Genomic DNA, 8,952 nt, shown 5'->3' with positions numbered 1-8,952 from the left:
TTAGAAAGAAGAAACAAAACCAAAAAAGAAGAGAAAAAAGAGAAAGCAAATAGTTTGCCTCAATCTACATTCAGACTCTGTAATTCTTTATCTGGATGTAGGTAGCTCTTTCCATCATGAGTCCTTTGGAGATGTCTTTGAACCTTGTATTGCTGAGAAAGCACTATTTTGCCACCCTGTTATAATGATGAACAGAAGCTTTTCATTCAATGAGCCATGGGCCACATTTACAATACAATTTCCAACATCGGTAACTGAGTAACCATTACATACTTGAAGAATGCATGGCCCTTCACAAACTTCAGCAATAGGTCTTATGCACAAATATTGTTCAAGTTCTTTTGACTGAATATATCTACCTGGAGTACAAACATCAGATTTGTACTTGTGATTATTTATGAATACTGTTATGGATACTGTCCTATCCTGAACTAGCTTACCATGGAACCAGTGAATATGATAAAACTGTGGGGTAGAATAGGAATGAAAATAAACAAGATCATCTGATACTAGTTGATGTGAATTTCCATGCCAATTTCTGATATTCCTTAGCATGATTTGGAATGATGTATTTCTCAAGTTAGTTCTTCTTTTAGCATATACATTTTACATCCTTGAATTTTTAAGCAGAACATTATAAAGTAAGCAATTAGAGCTTTGGCTGCAGTAGGTTAGTACGACAAAATGAATATTAAAACATAACTTGCTGTGCCTCTTCTGTGTTCTTAACTGTTGACAATAATTCTTACTGTCTTACAACTAGCAGTTGTTTTAGAAGTAACAGCATTAATTTCTGTGACATGGAATAATAGAGCCTCGTTAGGAAGGTCCTTATCTTGAGATATCATGAATGTGAATTTTGATTGAATTGAGTCACAGTTAGAAGGCTTTATTACAATGATCACATTGCAAAGTAATCTCAGATTTATTTCAGAATGCCCAAGCCCAGTAGTTTCTATAAGCTGCAATGGGCTCATCTGGCTGTTGATTTCTTTTGTGAAAGATCTGAAATGTAATTGATGATTTTGGTGATATATGTTCTTTCAATAATACCACATATTCATCCAGCAATCTAGTTTTAAATGAAATGGGGGATATTTAAGAACGTTATTTTGGGATATATTCAGGCCCCCATAGAAAGTCAGAAACACAGCATTTTTCTGCCCAGAAGCCTTGGTTTTATTCAATGCAAATCAGAAGGGCAATATCCCCCTTCTAAGAATTCAGGTCCTATTCTTTCCACACCTTATTATACTATTTATCAGTCACTGTTAATTATATTCCCCTCTCTTGTAGGGGCGGGGGGGGGGGGATGTCCTTATTTGCTTCCTTCCCTGGGCTAAAACTAGCAATAGGAAAAGAGTCCTTGGGAGTGTGGTTATGTAACCTTTGGTTATTTAGCCTTATCAGGATGCCAATTTTCATGTGAAATGTGGCACCTTTAATGTTGAGATGGATATTAGTAAAACAGGCAAGGAAGGAAAAAGTTCTTAAGTCAAATCCTTACTGCCACAAAACAAAACAAAAAAGATTTGTGCTGAAGTCAATCATTGCACTGGGATGCCTGCAGTTTGCTACCTACAGAAACTCAAATAGTAATATAACACTAACCTAATACTACAATGCTACCCCATCTTGACATATAGGACATGTTGCTATCAAACGATTTCTAATACTCTTCAGCACTGGAAACAAATAGTGTAAAAAAATTTCCTTTGACATTGCTGGTTTTGTAGCATATACCTTTACTTTGCATATTTTATAGGACTTTTCAGGCCAGATCTGCATTATGCTATATTTCTGAAACATCCTTTGGACTTTAATGTGATTTGTTTCTACTCAAAGATCACACTTTTATTCTGAGGCAAAGGAGTTTGAGCTGTGAGACCGTAGCACAGCTCACCAGCCTGTCTTCAATTCAGGCCTAGGAAAAGCATGGAATTCCTACTTCTGCAATTATCTCATGCAAATTCTTGATTTTATCAGTAGGTCTAGAGTCTGGCAGCTGCTTCTAAGGGTGGATACCCAAAGAAGTTAAGAATTGAATACTTTAATGAATGACAGCATTGATGGCATACCTGTACTGGTGAGGGACAATTAAAGTAAGTATAACCTAAGGGTTTGTGGAATTCATGGAAACAGAAAAGATTACATCATAGAACCAGTTTTTGTTCAGTTTTTTAAGCACCTTGAACTTGAACAGAGAAGAGATAATTAAGTAGTAGATAGAGAGTTGTCTATGGACCAGGAAGATCTAGGTCTTCCATGCTCTGATGCATGTTGGCTGTGTCATCCTGAGCAAGTAATATAACTTATCAGTGTTCTAGAAAATTCCTGGACTCCAAAGGCTGCAGAGAAATCACCAACCTGAATGGACAGGGAGAATATCTTCATCCAGGTCACATCCCTATCCCCTGTTATTATATACAATCTATAAAATATTAGGTTGGAAGATCACTGCATCATACATAATATATAAAGAAGACATCAATGTAGCTGGAAAAGCACTGGATTTGAGGTGGAAGTCTTGCATTCAAACTTCATCAAAACCATTTATTCCCTTATTCTCAGTATGATTTTGAATGAATCCCTTAACCTACCTCCGCCTTCATTTCTCCATTTATAAAATGAGAATACAATTATTTGCTTCACCTAATTTACAGGTTTATTGTGAAGTTCAAATTGTAACTGATAAATGAAATGTGTGTATATATATGTCTTTATACACATATAAGCATGCATACATACACACGTATATATATATATATATATAGTGTGTGTGTGTTTGTATGTGTATGTATATGTTTGTGCATGTATATGTAAAGTAGAGAAAATATTAGTATATACATATTGTATTGTACATAATATACATATATATGTCTGTATGTACCTGCGTCTGTATACACACAGAGTCTAACACTTCTTGCTGTCACATCATAGTCATCCTCCTCAGCTGAGAAGACGTCAGATTGTTGGTACACTAGCACCTGAGCCTTCCATCTCCTGCTGGGCATAGCATTTTCATCAAAGAAAGGCTTCCAGGAGACATGCTGAATATCTTTTATCTGCCCCAAAGCAACCATTTCCATCTCTACCAGCACAAGGTATCTTCCACCTCCTGCTGCCAGCCCAATCTTGGAATGTGGAGAACTGCAAGTACAAAGTACTCCCTTTGACTTCAGGCCTCCTATTACCTGCTGTGCTTATCCTTTGAGGCTACAAGAGAGAAACTCTCCACTGAACAATGACCATTCTCACAGCTGTTCATACACTTCACACTCTAGTGTCACTGAACTCCTCTAGATCATCATACAAACCCCATAGCTCACCCCTACCATTCAATTCCTCATTTCCATTCCCTTCCACCCTTTTACTCCAAAGTTTCATCTTAACTGCATCCAGCCATTCCACTGGGCCTTCTGGAAGGCTTATTCCATAAGCAACAAACTTCCCTTCATCTTAAATCTATACCTTTCCTACTCCTTCCAAGAAGCCATGACCTGGCTTCTTCCTAATAACATAGACTCCTTGGCCTCTCTTTCAAGTACTGGCTGTACCTTCACTTATTCTCCTCGGCTCATTGGAAAAGGAAGGTGAGTTGGAATACTCCTTGTTGCCCATTGCTACTTGGGTTCTTTCCCTTCCTCCATCATTCAGTAACCTTTCTTCCTTTGAGGTTCATCCTGTTAATATCTATAACACAATCAAAATCCTGGTAGCTGTTCTCCACAGACCCCCAGGTGATTCCCTTTCCTTCCTCAATGAATTTAATAACTGGCTTATATTTTTTTCTTTCCACTCCAAATCCTGCCCTCACACTAGGGGAGTTCAATAGACATATTGATTCTCCCTCAAGTACTTTAACCACTTAGTTCCTCAACCTACTCATCTTCTACGAGTTATTTATCCACTCTATCTTGACCACACACAATGGTGATCATACTCTTGATCTTGCCATCACCCACAAATGAACCACCTCCATATTCAAGATTCTGAAATCCCTTTATCCAACCATAATCTATCATTAACTTTTCAACATTGTCTCTGGCTTCCCTTACATAACCTTACCCTTCATATGTACCAGGACCTCTAATTTCTTGACCTCTCAGTTCTCTCCAAGGCCATCTCCCTTGCACGAGGCAGTTTCTCCTCTTCTCCACAATTTGAGTTTTTTGCGAACCAACTCAACTCTTCATTGTCCTTCTCTCTTGAATCTCTAGTCATATTGCCAACTACACCCAGCCAAGTCTTGACCTTGGATTGCTCCTACACAATTACTGCCAGATGAAGATGGAGGAAAACATGCAATTATTCTGGTGCCCTTTCCACTGTGCTGCCTAGCTACCCAATCAATCAATAGTCAATAAGCAAAAAAAAATTATTAACATCTTACTTGTAGCACCTTCAAGGTACTGTGCATGATACTAAGAAACATCAAGAAATAGAGATCTCCCCTGATTTCAATGATCTTATAATATATTGGACAGATAAGAGAAATATATGTGAAAAGGAACTGACATCATAATGTAGGAAAAGGGACCATATTGGGCATATGGGGAAAACCCTGAATTTGGAGTCAACGGACTTGTATTTTAATTCAAATTTTGATACTTGTTACCTATATGGCCTTGGGCAAAATCATTTCCTTGCCCCAGGAATAGAGGTTTGTTTTCTATAAAATAAGGAGGGTGGACTAGATGATCCCAAGCATCTCTTCCAGTTCTAAATCCTGAGACCCTATGAAGTACCAAGTGATAACAAATGGTACAGGCTATCCTTGATGTAAGATTTCAGAAGAGAGGCTGAACATCCTGAGCAAAGAAGCTTTTTAGATGACGAAACTTGAACTAACTCTTGAAGAAATTGGATAGGCAGACTAGAAGTGAGTAAGTATCCTAGGTAGGGGAATAAGATGAGCAAAGCCATGAAGCTGACAAAACATAAATCACGATTAGGGAAAAGTCAGCACATAAATTTACTTGGATAAGAAGTTCATAGTTAGGAGTAGGGGTAGATGAGCCCATAAAAGCATGTTAAAGTCATATTGTGGATGGCTTTGAGCATAAATCTGACCTTCATTTTTGGTCTTTATTGTTAAAAATTATAAATTTATTTTGGTACGATCCTGTGATTTCACTGGTATGAGGAATTCTGAGTGTGGGAAGTCCCTTTACCAATGCATAAGAGTAATTCTTCTGTAAATTAGTCTTAAAGAGTTGTTTGTGGTACAGAGAGGTACCTTGCCCATGATCATACAGACAATACTAAAGGTCTACTTCTCTATCTCTATGATGATGATGATAATTGACTGTAGCACTTTTAAGCTTTAGGAATGCTTTACATGCATCATTTAAACTTCAAAACTACATGAAGTTACTGCAGAAAATTTTCCCCCTTCTTACAAACAAGTAAATTAAGGCATAGAAATTTAAGTTACTGTCCCATGGTCATGTGGCTAGTAGTATCTGTAAGTGGCAAATTTGACTGAGGTCTTTGTGACTCCAGGTTCTACAGTCTATCCACTAATTTCTTATTTTTGGTGATGCTAAGTGAAAAAACTAGAAATAGGTAAAGATTTTTAGACATTCTTCTTTAAAAATTCAGTCCTACTCCACACTGAAGAAAGCAGCCTAGGGTATATTAATAGATCAGCCTGGATTCTCCGCATCAATTGTGAAGTGTTGGCAGCAAAATAAAATCAATACCAGAAATCAGCCAAAAACCCAAAGACTGTATCTAAAACATTCAAGGACATGAGAGGAAAGAATAATGAGAAGCCAAACATACTACTATTGTTAAATTTGCAAAATTGGCCTACAATATATTGGCAACTGGTTTAAGTCATAAATGTTTAAGAGAAAGGAGAAAAGCGGGGGTGTGGGGGGCAGGGGCGATGAGTCCTATTTATAAAAAAATGCAAAAGTTTTTCTGGCTTAAAATTCTTAATGCAAAAACCTTGCATAGCAAATAATAAATTTACTTCTACCTTGGTTAATATCAACTTAGAGAATAAGAGACTTAGCCTTTGAGGTCCTATCTAGTTTGCCCCAACAGAAAACAGCAATCCCATCTACAGCACTGTCAACAACATGCCACCCAACCTCTGTTCAAAGATTTTCAGTGACAGAGAACTCACTACATTTGAGGCAGCTCTTACAATTTTTATATGGTTCTAATTGTTAAAAAAAATAGTTTCCCCTATTCCTCACTATAATCCAACCATTGGTCCTACTTCTGTTCTTAAAAGATCAAACAGAACAAATTTAATCCTTTTCTCATATAACAACCATTCAAATATTTGAAGACTGCTGTCATTCACACTTCCCTTTTTATTCCAGTATAAATAATTTCATCTCCTTCAATTAATTTTCCTATGAAATGATATGTAATTCTCTCATCATCCCAGTCACCTCTTACTTATACACTTGCCTGCCAATGTTCCTTCTGAACCTAGGTGCTTAGAAGTAGATATGATTTTCTAGATGTTGCTGTTCAGATGTTAAACCAGCATGTTAGACAAAAGATCCATCATTACCCCCATGCTGCAGACTATATACTTCTAATTATGAAATCTAAATTCACATGAACTTTTTGAACTGCTTTATCATGCCACAATATAATACTAAGCTGGTTGAGCTTAGAGATATTGAGATACCTACTAAGGAGAGCAGCCACTCAAGAAGCCCAGATATTTGGAAATTAATTCATTCCTTCCAATGCTGTAGTGAATAAGGCAATTTTCACTCTCAACCGTGAAGACTGCAAAGGCACATTTCTTTGTAGCCACACCAAGGTCAAGTATTAATTAATCCACTGCCACTGACTGAACAAGATGATGCTAAGCTCTGAAGGTAGAGAGGGTTTGGTGGTGAAGGTCCAAGGCTTACCCTGGTGCTGCTTGACCACTAAAGTCCAACACTTCTTCTTGGAATGCAAAATTCAAAATGGGACATCAGGCATTCATTTCATCTATACCCAAATAGGGGAACCAAGTGGAGAAGCATTTGTTGAATTTGAATTGGAAGATGAAGTCAAATTGGCATTGAAAAAAAGACAGAGAAACAATGGGATGCAGATATGTTGAAGTATTCAAGTCAAACAATGTTGAAATGGATTGGGTGTTGAAGCATATTGGTCTAAACAGCCCTGATGGCTTTGTGAGACTTAGAGGATAGTCCCACTTGGCTGTCGCAAGGAAGAAATTGTTCATTTTTTTTTCAGGGTTGGAAATCATGCCAAATGGGATAACATTGCCAGTGGACTTCCAGGCGAGAAGTTCCAGAGAGGCCTTCATGCAATTTGCTTCACAGGAAATAGCTGAAAAGGCCCTAAAGAAACACAAGGAAAGAAAAGGGCACAAGTACATTGGAATCTTCAAGAGCAGCCAGACAGAAGTTTGTAGTCACTATGATCCTCCTCAAAAGTTAATGCCTATGCAACAGCCATGTCCTTATGACAGGCCTGGGGCTGGCAGAGGCTATAACAGCATTGGGAAAAGATCTAGATTTGAAAGAATGGGGTGAGGTGCCTACGGTGAAGGATATGGAGGCTATGATGACTACAATGCCTATAATGATGGATATGGCTTTGGGTCAGATATATTTGGAAGAGACCTCAGTTACTGTTTTTTAGGAATGTCTGATCACAGATATGGAGATGGTGGGTCCAGTTTCCAGACTACACCAGGCCATTGTGTGCACATGAGAGGATTACCTTACAGGGCTACTGAAAAAGATATTTAGTTTTCTCTCACCACTCAATCCTGTTCAAGTACATGTTGAGATTGAACCTGATGGCAGAGTGACTGGAAAAACAGATATTGAATTTGCTACTCATGAAGATGCTGTGTAGGCTATGGCAAAAGACAAATGCATCACAAATATGCAGAACTCTTCTTGAATTCTACAGCAGAAGCGAGCGATGGTGCTTATGGTAGCCGAATGATGGGAGGCACGGGCTTATCAAGCCAGTCTAGCTACAGTGGTACAGCTAGCCAGCAGCTGGGTAGAGGTTACTGAGGACGCTACAGTGGTCAAAGCAGCAAGAGCAGATATGACCAATTTTTACAGGAAAACTCCAATGATTTTCAATCAAACATTGCATAGAGAATCAAGGAGCAACAAATAACAGCTATTACTGTAGCAGGAGCCATGCATCTGTGGAAGTGAATGGAATGGGAAGGATGAATGGCAGATCCAGTATGAGTGGTGAATGGGGAATGTACTCCTGATCATTGGTCAAATTTTTTTAAAAAGAAAACAAATAAACAAACACAAAGTTTGACAGTTTTGCAATACAAATTTGTGATTTAGGCTTACTGTAAGTGAAGTCAGGATTATTTTAAAAACTTAAGATTCAGTAAGTTTGAACACAGAAAAACATTCATGTAGGATGTAATAATCAAGTTGAGTAAACAATTTCAGCTTTTCTCAAGGTAGTTACGTTGTAGGAGTGTACTTAAGCAGTAAGTGTGTTTAGGGTAAAGCAGTTTCAATTATGTTAAATGTTGCTCTTATGCCACATTACATAGAACTCTGTTTCAGAAGCATGTTGGAAGACATGCTTTTTTTTTGTAAAAACAAATATAAGAGCTGTGACTGCAATTCAAAAGTGAAACTTTTGGCATGTTTGTTCTAGTCTGTTTTGTTTACTACCTTGTAAGGCACATGTTTTTTTTTTTTTTAGTTAATAGGGACAATTTTGAGACACAGTACCGATACTTTAGGATTTGATCTTGGTGTTTGTATTAAATTCTGAGGTCTTGATTTAAATCTTTCATTGTATTGTGATTTCCTTTTAGGAGTATTGCATTTTGACGTTTTACTTGCTAAGTAAATCTTCCTTTTAAAACCTGGAGAAAAATATAAAACTGCAAAGGCAAAGCCAAAAATGTTTTTTTAAATGAACGCTCCTCTTGTTTTACATTCAACCAGCCTGGAGGTGACTCTAATC

General features: G+C 37.6%; 1 pseudogene; it reads left to right on the top strand.

The window, feature by feature from the left end:
- Positions 1-6,832: 6,832 nt before the first annotated feature.
- LOC118838865 lies at positions 6,833-8,105 on the top strand (annotated as a pseudogene).
- The last annotated feature ends 847 nt before the right edge of the window (positions 8,106-8,952 follow it).

Source organism: Trichosurus vulpecula, chromosome 2 (genome assembly GCF_011100635.1).
Source record: "Trichosurus vulpecula isolate mTriVul1 chromosome 2, mTriVul1.pri, whole genome shotgun sequence".
Classification (NCBI taxonomy): domain Eukaryota; kingdom Metazoa; phylum Chordata; class Mammalia; order Diprotodontia; family Phalangeridae; genus Trichosurus; species Trichosurus vulpecula.
Note: the sequence above shows the minus strand (reverse complement) of the source record. Positions and strands in the feature narration are given on the sequence as shown.